Consider the following 15,347-nt stretch of genomic DNA (forward strand, 5'->3'; position numbering starts at 1 on the left):
GTTTTAATTTCATGTTTTAAAGCTGACATTCAGTGCACTGAGACGTTAGGCAACTTCCCAAGGTCACATAGCGAGTCAGTGCTCATACCCGTTACACTTCCAGGGTAATATTTAATACTGCCCCTGCCCTCTGGGAGTCAGTTTAGTGGGGAAGATAAGACAACATACTCTGAAAATACAAGAGACTGTGATACAGGTGATAGTAGAAGAATGTGTTGATGCAAAGGGGCATTGGTACAAAGATTGCATAGGTACCGACCTGAGAGAGATTGGCTGAGAAGAGTCAGGGAAGTCTTCCCAGGAGGGGATATTTGAGTCTTGAAGGATGAGGAAGAGTTTGACACTGGGACAAAGAAAGGGCCTTGCAAGTGAAAGTTTCTTGCAGACAGTTACAAAGGTCAGATATATAGCAACAAAGATAATAGGAAATGATAAGTGTGAAGTGAGAGTGAAGGAAATAAACGTTTGTTGGGTGCGTAGGACTTTCTAGGGCTTTATATGCATACCTATGCACATATATACATATGGTACACAAACATGATTTTTTTTTTTTTAATCTGAAACCTTAACTCCTACTTTCCTGGCCAGTTATTTCTCTATTTCTCTGTTCCCCTTTGCAACAAAACCCCAGGAAAGAGTGGCCTGTACTTGGTCTCTAATTCCTCACTTTCCCTTTCACTCATTAATTTTAGACATAGGCTCTCGCTCTGTTGCCCAGGCTAGAGTGCAGTGGAGTGACCATAGTTCACAGCAGCCTCGAACTCCTGGGCTCAAGGGATCCCTCTGCCTAGGCCTCCCAAAATGCTGGGATTATAGGTGTGAACCCCCACACCTGGCATTATTCTCTCTTAATCTCACTTATCAAGGTCCCTCCTACCAGTGTTGCTAAATCCAGTGGTTAGCTCTCATTCCCCATCTTATTAGACCTGTCAGTAGCATCAGACAAGTTGAGTACCCCTTCTGCAGTTTAGCCTTTCGTCACTTGGCGGCTGGGACACTAAGGTGTGTTCTTCATTTTCCTCCTGTAGTGCAGGTTGTTTCTTTCTCATCTCATAGCCGGAACACTCTAGGCCTCGAACTTAGTGTCTTAATCCAGGACACCTGTAACCCAACATCTCTCTCCTCAGCTCCAGTTCTTTAGTCTCCAGCTGCCTGCTTGACATCCAAGCTGGTTTGTGAGACGACGGGTCACGTCTCCCCTCTAGCTCGGCTTCTTTCACTCTCTGGCTTTGCTGCAGCTCCCTTGGCCTTCTTACTGCTCTTCAGACCTTTTGGGCATGTTCCTGCTCCAGGCCTTTGGCCTGGCTCCCTGCCTCTGCTTGGACCGTGCTCTCCCTGAGAATCTGCTTGACTAAACCTTTTAAGCCTCAAGAGTCACTTTTCCAGTGGGGCCTGTCCTCACCACCCTGTTTAAAATGTTGATGCCACTTCAGCACTTCCAGTCCCTCACATCCTGCTTTACTTCTTTTTGTACAATTTTTTAACATTTTATATACTCAATGTTATTAACGAGGTCATTCTTTTGTTGTCTCCTGCTAAAATGTTAGCTCTGTAAAGCTAGGGAATCTCTCATTTGTTCATGTATCCCAAGAGTCTAGAGCAATTCTTGGCATAGTGGGCAATTAAATTGTGGTAGGGATGTTGTTGAGGTCTTGTGTGTTCAAAGGGAGCTTTAGGGAGAGAGTAAACTAGGCTCTCTCGCATGGATGGAAGTTTTGGAAGAGACGGATTTGAAGAAGCAGTTGGAGAGAAGGCTATCAAGGTAGTTTGTGGCTAGATGATAGAGGGTCTCCACTACTACCCTAGGGAGTTTGGCCTTCTTTTGTTGGATGATTTTTCCTTAAAGGAAACTCAATCTGCTGTGTGTAGGTTAGATGCAGGAAACCAGATGTTACACCATGCCTGTGTGGATGTGACAAGGGCCTGAGTGTTCTTGCATGTGTAATTAGTGGTTGAGAGGGAGTTGTCACTTAAAACTGATTCCAGAGTTAAGAGATGAGGAAGAAGGAAAAGCATAAGCTGATTTTGGAAGCCTGTAGCCTGGCGATTGGGAGTAGTAGAAAGTTTTAATCAGTTGGTGATTTGGATTTGGTAGGAATGGAAGCGATAACAGGTAAATTGATAGGAAGCGATGACAGGAGATGGGCCATGTGCTGATGAAATATGGAAAGTGGCTATCTCTGTAGGTAGGTGAACAGTTGTGGCACTGTTGAGATGAAGGTAGTTGGCCCTGGGCAGGAGAATGATGTTGAAGATCTTAAGTAGTTGCGTTGTCAAACATATCTGTCTAAGCCAAGGAAGATGTGATGGCATAGGCTGTGTTGAAAGGACAGGAATTCCTGAAAGTGTGGTTGCCACTCTCTGCCTCTACTTTTTTTTTTTTTGAGACGGAGTCTCTGTTCCCCAGGCTGGAGTGCAGTGGCATGATCTTGGCCCACTGTAAGCTCTGCCTCCCAGATTCATGCCATTCTCCTGCCTCAGCCTCCCGAGTAGCTGGGACTACAGGCACCCGCCACCACACCCGGCTAATTCTTTGTATTTTTTAGTAGAGACGGGGTTTCACTGTGTTAGCCAGGATAATCTCGATCTTCTGACCTCATGATCCGCCTGCCTCAACCACCCAAAGTGCTGGGATTACAGGTGTGAGCTGCTGCGCCCAGCCCTCTCTGCCTCTACTTTTTCAACCTTCTACCTCTCCTTTCCACCTGTCATTCATTCTACAACCCATTGCAGACTGACTTTTTTTTTTTTTTGAGGTGGGGTCTTACTCTGTCACACAGGCTGGTGTGCAGTGGAGTAATCATGTCTCACTGCAACCTCTATCTCCTGGGGCTCATGCAGTCCTCCCATCTCAGCCTCCTGAGTAGCTGGAACTACACGCATGCATCACCATGCCTGGGTAATTTTGTATTTTTTGTAGAGAGGAGATTTCACCATGTTGCCCAGGCTGGCCTCGAGCCGCTGGGCTCAAGTGATCCTCCGGCCTCAGCCTCCGAAAGTGATAGGATTACAGGCGTGAGCCACTGTGCCCGGCCAGCAGACTGACTTTTTTTCTTCACTACTTTTCAAGATTATGTGTAACCTGTGTGTGCTGAGTTCTGTTTAATGCATATTTTCAATCCTTAGGTCATTTGACCTCTCTGTGTGGCCTTTGGCAGCCACTGATCTCCTTTTCTTCCCTTGAAACACTTTTCTTCTTGGCTCCTGTGGCATCCATGATATTAGTCTCTTGGTTTAGCCTCCCGTGGCTTCAGCTATGACCCGTGTACCAGTGAAAACTAAACCCTTACCAGCTGTAGATATCCAGTGTTCTGACAACATCAAATTAAATGTGTCTTAAACCGAATCCATCATCTTCCTCTCAGTTTAGTGCCTCCTCTGCTGTGCCCTGGTTCTGTTAATGACCTCATTTTCTAACTAGTCAAACAATTAACCTGAGTCATCTTTAACTTCCTCTTCTACAAGCCCCCCCTGCTTCCAGACCTGTTGATGCTGCTGCTAACATATCTGTGTCCTGACCCTGACCTTTCCCTCCATTCCCTCTGCTTTGATCAGGCTGTCATTGTCTCTTGCTTTGGTTGTTGCTATCATGACCAGTCCTCTCTTCCAGGTTCTGTGTCCCTCTGTCCATCTTCCATACTGCTGAGCTGCCTTATTGTGATCATGCCACGTGAACCCCAGTCATTCAGAGCAGAGGGTTCCCACTGTTGTTAGAGACCAAGTTTTCAACGTGGGCCCTGAATTTTAAGTTTCTTTCTTACTTTGAGGTCTCTTAGTAGGGATGAAGATGGTTCATTAAATACTTAAAGTGATTTATTTGGAGTGTCTTTGAAATACTTCCCAAATTACACCTTGTTTTCCAGCCACAGCAAACTATTTGTCATTCCCAGAACACTCAGTGCACTTTCATACTTGTCTGCCTTTACTCATACTGTTCCCTGTGCTCTAGTGCCCTTTTCTTTCTTGCAAATGAAACTTACGTGACATCTCAAGGTTGCCATAAACACTGCCTCTCTGAGGCTTTCCAGCTGCTAGTTTAACATAGGTCACCTTCGATTATAGTTTGGTATTTTTTGGCTTTTATTATTTTGAGTTATTTGTTTTTGTTAATATAAGAATGACAAGACTACATTATTATTATTATTATTATTATTATTGTTATTGAGACAGAGTCTCGCTCTGTCGCCAAGGTTGGAGTGCATTGGCGCGATCTTGGCTCACTACAAGCTCTGCCTCCCAGGTTCAAGCAATCCTCCTGCCTCAGCCTCCCAAGTAGCTGGGACTGCAGGTGCATGCTGCCATGCCTGGCTAATTTTTTGTATTTTTAGTAAAGACGGGGTTTCACCATATTAACCAGGATGGTCTTGATCTCCTGACATTGCGATCCTCCCGCCTCGGCCTTCCAAAGTGCTGGGATTGCAGGCATGAGCCACTGTGCCCAGCCAAGACTACATTCTTACAGTAAGTGTCAGACAGTTCAGAAGTTTCAAGAGCAAAATGTGGAACTCTTGCCTCCTTCCCTGTTCCCTCCTTCTCCTTCCCACTGCAAGCCTGGGGGTGAGGAGGATTAGTTCTTTCTCTTTAAGAGCCCATAGCAGAGTGCGTCTGACTCTGCTTTGCCTCTCTAGTGCCTAGTGAGCATTCAGCAGATACATGAGTAATTAAGAGTCAGGTGTAAAAATAAACCCAAGCAGGTCAGGGTGGGCCCTTGAGGTTAGTAACTGATAGTAGTAGTATTTGGAGAGGGTGGTAAGATTGAAATAGAGTATGAAAGCAGTAAACACCTTGTATTTCCAAAATCCATGCAACCAGCAAGCTCAGATAACTGTATTTTTCACCCTGGTGGATGGAGATGGGTAGCAGGTGAGCAAGGGAAGTTGTTAGAACAAGTGCTGGGGGTGGGGCTGTGCTTACTGGGGAGCCCTAAAGCTAATTGCTACTAGAAGAACCACGGAGGAACAATGAAAAGAGGAGGAGTGGGGTGAGGTGAGGTCCTTGTAGATCTTAACCAAAGAAAGACACAGGGCAGAGAAGTGAGGGGGTGAAAGAGGCTAATGAGAAGGGAAAGAAATGGATGTAGAGGGAGAAAAGGTCTGTGTTTCATAATTGCACTCTGTGCAAGTCATCATTAAGGGGCTCTCATGCATACTGCGTAGGGTCCTTGATTTAATCTCTCACAGCCACCCTGCCAGGTAGGTATTATGTTCCCATTTTATAGTTGAGGAGGATAAGGATGCTGAGGCCCAGGATGGGTAATGCTAAGTAACTTGTTCAAAGTTACCTACTGTTCTCTTCAGCTGGGCTAAGAAAAAAAAACAAAAAAACGGAAATCAGAATTACCTAGTGAGTTGACAGAGCCAGGATTCAGCTAAGGTTCCAACTCCAAGGCCCGTGTTTTTTCTAGATCACTAGGTTTCTTTTTTATGATACGGAGTCTTTATCTGTTGCCCAGGCTAGAGTGCGATGGCACGATCTTGGCTTACTGCACTCCAGCCTGGGTGACAGACAAGACTCCGTCTCAAAAAAAAAAGAGGGCACAGTGGTAGCTGGTCCATATTACGGGACATCAACAAAAAGGAAGATTGCTTGATTTCTTTGAGTTTTAATTCAGGTAAGCCCATTAGGCTTAGCATATACAATAGGTTCATTTCCATTAGAGCAGCCTACTGCTGTTTATATGAAGGTTATAATGAAAAAGATCTCTGGTCTAGGGCTCCCTGAAAAGTTAAAGGTATTTTATGAGACAAATGGAGCTGGAAGAAAAATCATTAGTTTCTAAACTGACTAATAATCAGACCTGAGAAGTTCTGTCCTTTCCTTTCCCTTTCTTTTTTTGAGCTAGAATCTCCCTCTGTTTTGCCCAGGCTGGGGTGTAGTGGTATGATCTTGGCTCACTACAACCTCTGCCTCTGGATTCAAGCGATTCTCCTGCCTCAGCCTCCCAGGTTGCTGGGATTACAGGTGCCCACCACCATGCCTGGCTAATTTTTGTATTTTTAGTAGAGACAGGGTTTCACCATGTTGGTCAGGCTGGTCTCGAACTCCTGACCTCAGGTGATCCACCTGCCTTGGCCTCCCAAAGTGCTGGGATTATAGGAGTGAGCCACCGTGCCTGGCCCAGGGAAGGCCTTTTAAAAAATTCATGAGGAGGCCAGGTGCGGTGGCTCATGCCTGTAATCCCAGCACTTTGGGAGGCCAAGGTGGGCGGATCACAAGGTCAGGCGTTGGAGACCAGCCTGGCCAACATAAGTGAAACCCTATCTCTACTAAAAATACAAAAATTAGCCAGGTGTGGTGGCGGGTGCCTGTAATCTCAGCTACTTGGGAGGCTGAGGCAGGAAAATCACTTGAACCCAGGAGGTGGAGGTTGTAGTGAACTGAGATTGCACTATTACACTTTAGCCTGGGTGACAGAACAAGGCTCTGTCAAAAAAAAAAAAAAAAAAAAAAGGCCGGGCACGGTGGCTCATGCCTGTAATCCCAGCACTTTGGGAGGCTGAGGTGCACGGATCACCTGAGGTCAGGAGTTTGAGACCAGCCTGACCAACATGGCGAAACCCGTCTCTACTAAAAAAATACAAAAATTAGCTAGACGTGGTGGCGTGCACCTGTAATCCCAGCTACTCAGAAAGCTGAGGTAGGAGAATTGCTTGAATCTGGGAGGCGGAGGTTGTAGTGAGCCAAGTGCTTTGTTACTGTCCAGGAAATTATTCATCTGCGTTTTGTTTTTAGAGAAAGATAAATTAAGTGATCTATCAAGGATTTTTTTATTTTAGGGGCACATGTCATCAGGACCTCCTGAGGCTGTGTCACAGGCTCATGTCCTTTTAAATAAAACATTTTTTATAAAAAGGGTTTATTTAATTTCATTTTTTTGAGACGGAGTTTCACTCTTGTTGCCCAGGCTGGAGTGCAGTGGCATGATCTCAGTTCACTGCAACCTCTGCCTTCTGGGTTCAAGCGGTTCTCCTGCCTCAGCCTCCCAAGTAGCTGGGATTACATGCGGCACCACGCCCGGCTAATTTTTATATTTTTAGTAGAGACAGGGTTTCACCATGTTGGCCAGGCTGGTCTCGAACTCTCAACCTCGGGTGATCGGCCCACCTCGGCCTCCCAAAGTGCTGGGATTACACGTGTGAGCCACTGCGCCTGGCCGGATTTATTTATTTTAAGTATGTAATTTTGAGATAATGTAAGACTTATAGAAGAGTTGCAGAAATAGTGTAGGGAGTTTTTGTATGCTCTTCTCCCATAGGTACTTACAAACAAAAAACAAAACTGCAGCAGCCAAGCCCTCCAACATTTGTGACCAGCAATTTATTTTTTTAAAAGTGTCTTTTTTTCTTTTTTTCATTTAAAAATTATTATTTTTTCTTATATCAGCATATGATCTCGCTATATTGCCCAGGCTGTTTTTAAAATCCTGGACTCAAGCAATCCTCCTGCCTTGGCCCCCCAAAGTGCTGGGATTACAGGTGTGAGCCGGTGTTCCTGGTCTTGTGACCAATAATTTAGCTCAGTTTCTGTCCCTTCTTCATTCTAGTACTGCTAGACAATCAGTAGGTACTGATGCTACTGTAGAAACACAAAATCTTCTCTGCCACTTCTTGATTTTGCTTAGTAGTTGTTATCCTGATTATAAAAAGTATTTTGAAGTCTGTAGAATATTTGATAACTTAAAAAAACAAAGAAATTACTACCATTGGATTCAATCTCTAATAACATTTTGATTTGCTTCCTTCTTGTCTTTTTTCCTGTTTACTTTTTAAATATGGTTGAGATTACACTGTAAATGCACTTTTTTCTTCTGCCTTTTCCACTTTATAGCGTAAGTGGCTTTTCAGATCATTAAATATTTTATAAATATTTGCAGTGGCTTTATACTACTGCATTGCATGGATTCTTAAGCAGTTCTTTGTTCTGTTTTTTTTGCCATGGTAAATAATAATGTGATTAATGTCTTTGCGAAAAGCTTTGTATGTATTTTAGAAAATTGCCTTAGGATAGATTCCCAGAAAGGCCCAAGGGTCTGAGGGCTGTGTTTTTTTTAGATGTAGTCTGAACAGTGTTCTTTTTTTTTTTTTTTTTTTTAAGACAGAGTCTGTCTGTGTTGCTCAGGCTGGAGTGCAGTGGCACAATCTTGGCTCACTGCAGCCTCCACCTCCCGGGTTCAAGCAGTTCTCCTGCCTCAGCCTCCCAAGTAGCTGGGACTACAGGCGCCCACTACCACGCCTGGCTAACATTTTTTTTTTTTTTTTTTTTTTTTTTTTTTGAGACGGAGTCTCGCTCTGTCTCCCAGGCTGGAGTGCAGTGGCGCAATCTCGGCTCACTGCAAGCTCCACCTCCCGGGTTCACGCCATTCTCCTGCCTCAGCCTCCCGAGTAGCTGGGACTACAGGCGCCCGCCGCCACGCCCGGCTAGTTTTTTGTATTTTGTAGTAGAGACGGGGTTTCACCAGGTTAGCCAGGATGGTGTCGATCTCCTGACCTCGTGATCCACCCGTCTCGGCCTCCCAAAGTGCTGGGATTACAGGCTTGAGCCACCGCGCCCGGCCCACATTTTTTTGTATTTTTAGTAGAGTGGGGTTTCACTATGTTGGCCAGGTTGGTCTTTAACTCCTGACCTCGTGATCTGCCTGCCTTGGCCTCCCAAAGTGCTGGGATTACAGGCGTGCGCCACTGCGCCCAGCCTAGTCTGAACATTTTTAAGGCTCTTCATCACGTTTTCCAGAAAGGTTACTTGAGTTTTTTCTTCCCATCAGCTGTAGATAAATATACTCATCAGCATTGGGTAATCTTAAGAAAATTGTTGCTAATTTAATAGGTTAAATAATGGCTTCTCATTATTGTTCCTCAGTATCTTTTTCTGTGTGTTTATGTAGGAAACTTACTAACAAGTTAGATTTTATTTTTTGTCTGTTTATAGGAGACAGATCCCTTAAGCTTTATTTAGGTATCCCTTATATTTACATTAATGTATTAGAAATAGTGTCTTAACATATTTTTTCTAGTCTTAAGTTAGTTACTTTTCAAAAAGCTATAGTAAAATGCACATTTTTTTTTTTTTTTTTTGAGCCAGGCTAAAGCGCAGTGGCGTGATCTCAGCTCACTGCAACCTCTGCCTCCCGGATTCAAGCGATTCTCCTGCCTCAGCCTCCCGAGTAGCTGGGATTACAGGCATGAACCACCATGCCCGGCTAATTTTTGTATTTTTAGTAGAGACGGGGTGTCACCATGTTCGCTAGGCTGGTCTTGAATTCCTGACTTGAAGTGATCTACCTGCCTCGGCCTTAAAATACTACATGTTTTAGTCTGTTTTGTGTTGCTGAAGGAGTATTTGAAGCTGGGTAGTTTGTAAAGGGAAAAGGTATATTTGGCTCCCAATTTTGGTGGCTGAAAGGTTCAAGATAGGGCATGTGGTAAGGGACTCAGGCTACTTCCACTCCTGGTGGCCGGTGAAGGGGAATCTGTGTGCAGAGATCACAGGGCGAGAGAGGAAGGATGAGAGTGAGAGGAGAGGCACCGGGCCCTTTCAAACAGCCAGCTCTCAGGAACTAGGAGAGTGAGAATTTACTTACCCTCACCCCCCAACTCCTTACCAGGGAGGGCATTAATTTATTCATCAGGATCTACCCCCATGACCCAAACACCTCTCATTAGGCCCTGCTTCCTACATTGGGGATCAAATTTTGACATGAGATTAGGTGGAGACAAACCACATCCAGACTATAGCAACACATAACATAAAACGTCACCATTTTAAAGTATGCAGTTCAGTGACATTAAGTGCATTCACCATGTTGTGCAAGAGTCACCACTCTAGTTTCACACTTTTTCATCACACCAGAGGAAACCTGTACCCATTAAGCAGTCATTCCCCTTTCTCCCTCGCCCCAGCCCCTGGTGACCACAAATCTGCTTCCTATCTCATGAATATGCTTATTCTGGATATTTTATGTAAATTATCATACACTATATGGTCCTTCCTTATCTCCTGATACATAAAAAGATGATGTAGATTAAGTAAAAGTTGAATTTAATCTATATTTTGAAAATTGAAATCCATCTATGGCAACAGTCTTGAATTCAGCATATTTAATTGCCCAGGATGTCCCATGCCCCAGCCACTAGGAAGAAATAGTTTATACCAATAGTTACTGCCAGTGGACAGAGGGTTATAGACCTTGGGGTAGGATGGAACCTAAAATAGAGACAAAGATGGGAAAAGTATGGGGCTTGGAGAGTGAAAGGCAGTGAATGGCAGGCAGCACATTCCATGGTGGAATAAACAGGAAACTTCTAGGTATTTACCTTGATTTGGAGTGCAAATTGGAGAACTTGCAGGTAAGTGCAAGTTCTTCTGTGTTATCAAAAAAATAACCATCCTAAAGAATGAATATGTTTGTGACAGTGTCTAGTACATAAGACTGTAGGAAATGTGCGGAGTTTTGCTTAAGAGCAAGAGTGGTATTTGGGATGACAAGGACAAGCAGAGAAGATCCCCAGGCATCTCTTTCTCAGTGTTTGACATTTTCTTTTTTTTGAGACTGAGTCTCTTTTAGTCTGGAGTGCAGTGGCGTGATCTCTGCTCACTGCAACCTCCGCCTCCTGGGTTCAAGCGATTCTCCTGCTTCAGCCTCCCGAGTAGCTGGGACTGCGGGCTTGTGCCACCACACCTGGCTAATTTTTGTAATTTTAGTAAAGACGAGGTTTCACCATGTTGGCCAGGCTGGTCTCTAACTCCTGACCTCAAGTGGTCCGCCCGCCTTGGCCTCTCAAAGTGCTGGGATTACAGGCGTTAGCCACCACGCCTGGCCATGTTTAACTGGGATCCTTGGGTATGGGGAAATGTGTTTTTAGGTGAGTGGTTTTCATGGTTCTATATATGTATATGTATAGAGCTTACTCACTGTTTTTCATAGTTAGAAGGTGTTCCACCGTGTGGATGTACTTTATTTATTTTATTTATTTATTATTATTTTTTTTTGAGACAGAGTCTCGCTTAGTCGCCCAGGCTGGAGTGCAGTGGCGCGATCTCGGCTCACTGCAAGCTCCGCCTCCCGGGTTCACGCCATTCTCCTGCCTCAGCCTCCCGAGTAGCTGGGACTACAGGTGCCCGCCGCCTCGCCCGGCTAATTTTTTGCATTTTTAGTAGAGATGGGGTTTCACCGTGTTAGCCAGGATGGTCTCGATCTCCTGACCTCGTGATCCGCCAGCCTCGGCCTCCCAAAGTGCTGGGATTACAGGCGTGAGCCACCATGCCCGGCCGGATGTACTTTATTTAACCAATCCTGCCTTGATGGAAACTTAAGTTGTCTCCAATGTTTTGTTTTACAAACGGCATTGACATGAAGATCCTTTACACCTAAACTTTGGAGGAAAAATCTCCAAAAGTGTATTGCTGGGTGAAGTTGTCTTTGTGTTTGAAATGTGATAAATATTGCTAACTTGTCTTCCCTTAAGGTGGCACCAGTTGTCTTGCCATCTCTGTATGAGAGTAAAAGATGTAATCTCAGTTCATTGTGATCGGTATCATGTTGAAGCCCAGGAGTGAGGAGCTCTGAGGGTGGGGATAGGGGGACTGCATTAGGCTTCACAGAGGTGGGGACCTTTTCAAGGAGTCAGGAGCATATTAGAGGAAATAGCATGTGTGAAGACATGGAACTGTTATGTGGAGGGGAAAGGGTGAATTTGGGTTTGGCTGAGGCAGAGGATAGGTGGGTGGCTCTGGATGGTGAGGTGGGGACAGTAAGTCAGCTAGGTTAGGGCCAGGTGATGAAATGGTTTAATCACCCCTGGTGGTCAGGTAGCAAAGACCCTGGGCGGCAGTGGTGATGGGGCTCGCGGTTGAAAGATACTTGAGAGAGAATGTACAAACCAGTCTTTTTAGCAACCATTTTTTACCCCCCAAAAACTTTCTAGACTTGTTAGAACCAGAATCACAAAGCTGGGAACGGCTTTAGCGCTGGGCTTTTCTGGTGCTCTGTAGGCCCGTAGGGATTCTTGGAGGTGTCACAGGTACTAGGTTTGGGAGTACAGACAGGCGTTTGAGACCCCCTCCTCTACCCTTATTAATTAAGCAGTTTCTCATTTAGTCTGCTTTACATGGTGGGGTTCTATGCAATATTTCTTTCTTTAAAAAGAAAAAAAGTGTTTGCTGCTAGAATCATGAGTTTAGTCCCAAACTCTTACTGTCCTGAACACACAGATGGAGGCCTGTGGGACATGTTTTCATTCTTACATTCTTCATTTGCAGCAGTGAGAGGTGATTTGTATATAAAAATGAAAGTGAAAAGGCATTTGGCATTCTTGGGATGTTTTTGAGCATTTAGCTAATTTTTTATGTAGGATTTTTATTTTGTTCTTTTTTTTTTTTTTTTTTTGAGACGGAGTCTTGCTCCGCCTCCCGGGCTGGAGTGCAGTGGCGGGCTCTCAGCTCACTGCAAGCTCCGCCTCCCGGGTTCACGCCATTCTCCTGCCTCAGCCATTCTCCTGCCTCAGCCTCCCGAGTAGCTGGGACTACAGGTGCCCACCACTTCACCCGGCTAGTTTTTTGTATTTTTTAGTAGAGACGGGGTTTCACCATGTTAGCCAGGATGGTCTTGATCTCCTGACCTCGTGATCCGCCCGTCTCGGCCTCCCAAAGTGCTGGGATTACAGGCTTGAGCCACTGCGCCCGGCCTTTTTTAAAAAAAAAAAAAAAAAAAAAAAACTCATTGACTCACCAGTGAAATATGTAGTGAAATAGTTTTGCTCATTTATGGATAAGGGTGCTAAGGGATTTACATCCATTGATGTCATTCCCACAACTACTTGGTGAGGGAGAGTACGGTTGAAAGTTCATTTTGCAGGTGAAGAAACTTGAGCTCCGAGAGGTTAGGTAATTTGCTCAGGGGCATGCAGATAAGTAATCAGGAAGTCATCATCAGGTGCGACCTGCCCTGACTCCACAGCCCACACCCTTCAGTTCATATTATGGCATTCCCAGGACATGTGTACCTGTTGGGGGTGGAAGGGCCCAGGAAGAAGAAGGGTGTGGGATTTCTGGTCAGTCTTGGCTTTGTGCTGGTGCCTATAGAAGGGGCAGAGCTTCGAGACGGACTGAGTCACTTCTAGCAAAATTGGTTGAGAATCGTGGGACGGGTGATGCGTGCTTGCTGTGCGAGGATTGAAGTCTCATTAAAAATCCCATGTAGAGTCATCTTCACCATCCAGGGATGTGAGCAAGGCCAGGGTCCCTGGCTGAGTACCTGTTTCGTTTCACTTGTGCACCGACTCCCTCCAGAAAGGCACTGTCTCCTTTCCTGCTGCTCACTGTCACCACAGCCACCACTACCACTGTTTTGCCTTTCTAATCCAGTGTCTCGCCAGTGGGGTGAAGGGACGGAACTGTGTATAGTTCCAATATTACAATATCTTTTTTTTGTATTGTATAAGTTATAGTTTATTAGTAGAACCCGGGCACATGAGAGTGCCTGTTTAGAGAGTTGCTTTGCAGCGTCTTCTCCCTTTGTGGCTAGTAATGATCTGCAGGGATGGGAGGAGCATTGAGAACCTATTGGCCAGGAAGAGTCACTTCCTCCCGACACAGATCTCTCCTTGTGCAGTGCCCTCACACTTCCTGTGTAATGCGGTGCCTTCAGAGATCCCCCAGCAGCTGCCACCCTGGTCAACGTTATCTATATTTGCAGGGATACTTAAGGACCCTTTGGCAATTGGCAGTGATATCTTGAGAGCCTTCGAGGAATGTGACTGAACATGAATTTAAAAAACGTATAAAGGTGGCACTAGGTGTATTCAGAGGGACAAGCTGGTGGCAACTTAGGGGGACTTTGCTTTTATAAAAGCAGACCCACACATGGAGTTTACATAAGAAGAACTTACAGTGAGGGGGAGATGACTGTATCAGCCAATATGTGCACAGTGTACACACCTGGTTACTTTCAATATGAAGAATGCTCTAGGAGCTTGCGGGGTTTGCTCATAGTTCCAGAGACTAGACTCAGTAGAGCCAGGACTGGCTCTAACCTGGCACTTTTTGCCTGCTGTGCTTGGCCATGTACCCCTCAGTGACAGCGCTGTTTCCCATTAGAGAAAACAAACCTGTAAGTTTTCTCATTTCTTGTGTAGAGGGTAACCTTCCTGTCCCCTCATTCTTGCTTTAGCCTACATTCAGGGGATTGTTGACTGCACACCAGGTGGGAGCAGTATTGGGGCATATTCTTCTGGGCCCGTCTCCACCCTCTCATTTCTTCCTTTCCATAGGGGTGATTTATCTGATTGGTGCACTGGGGAGAGCCTCACTCCGTTGGTCCACATCTACCAGGCGTGAGGTCACTGCATCAGAACACACAAAGCCTGGCTTTGTGCTTGAACTGTCTCCCCAGCTTACCCTTAAGAGAAGCCTGTCCTCAGCTGTGCCCTACCTTCCTTTCACCATTCTTTGTCCCTAGGTCTGGAGGCGGGTGGCAAGGCCAACTAGAAATGGGAAGGGCGAGGCGCTGCAGCTTTGCCATTGACAAAGAGGATGGTAGACTTTGGTTTGCTCTCAGCTTCTTGAGACTTTATGGCAATTGGGTGGAACCTGGAGGGGGTGATTATGCTACCCTAGTTCCCAGTAGTAATGCAGTCTAGAGATTTTTACCGAAGTCAAATAATATTATGTTAACTTTTTTTTTTTTTTTTTTTTTAAATGAGATGGAGTCTTGTTCTGTCGCCCAGGCTGGAGTGCAGTGGCATGATCTCAGCTCACTGCAGCCTCTGCCACCTGGGTTCAAGCGATTCTCCTGCCTCAGCCTCTTGAGTAGCTGGGATTACAGGTGCCCGCCACCACCACTCCTGGCTAATTTTTGTTTTTTTTAGTAGAGACAGGGTTTTACCATGTTGGCCAGACTGGTCTCGAACTCCTGACTCAGATGATCTGCCCGCCTCAGCCTCCCAAAGTGCTGGGATTACAGATCTGAGCCACCGCGTCCAGCCATTATGTTAACTTATTTAAAATGCCAAGTCTATCTGGGAATAATTCAGGATGAAAGTGGTTTTACAAAAGAGGTTTTACAAAAGAGACTGGCTCTTAAATAGCACAGGTGGTAATAGCAGCTGAAATGAAATTACTCACCTGAGCAGTAGTGTTAATCATCATGTTAGATTTGCAGCATGCTTTTAGAGTGGTTTGTCAGTTTCGTACTCATTCATTACCTGATGTCATCCAATGCCAGGTAAAGCCAGCTCATTCATCATCCTTAAAACCCTTGGAGCAGAACTCCTCTGTGCTTCCTCAAGGGGTGCAGGGAGCTGTCACTGGGCAAGAGCTCTGGTGGCCTGCCTGTGTCTTCACTTGACCCACAG

The 15,347-nt window shown here is 45.3% G+C and overlaps 1 protein-coding gene across 2 annotated transcripts in view; it reads left to right on the forward strand.

The window, feature by feature from the left end:
• Window positions 1-15,347, forward strand: part of XPO6 (exportin 6) — a 123,046-nt gene that overhangs the window by 6,523 nt on the left and 101,176 nt on the right. The gene's annotated exons all lie outside the window — the stretch shown is intronic.

The sequence above is a fragment of the Papio anubis genome, chromosome 18 (genome assembly GCF_008728515.1).
Source record: "Papio anubis isolate 15944 chromosome 18, Panubis1.0, whole genome shotgun sequence".
Taxonomy (NCBI): domain Eukaryota; kingdom Metazoa; phylum Chordata; class Mammalia; order Primates; family Cercopithecidae; genus Papio; species Papio anubis.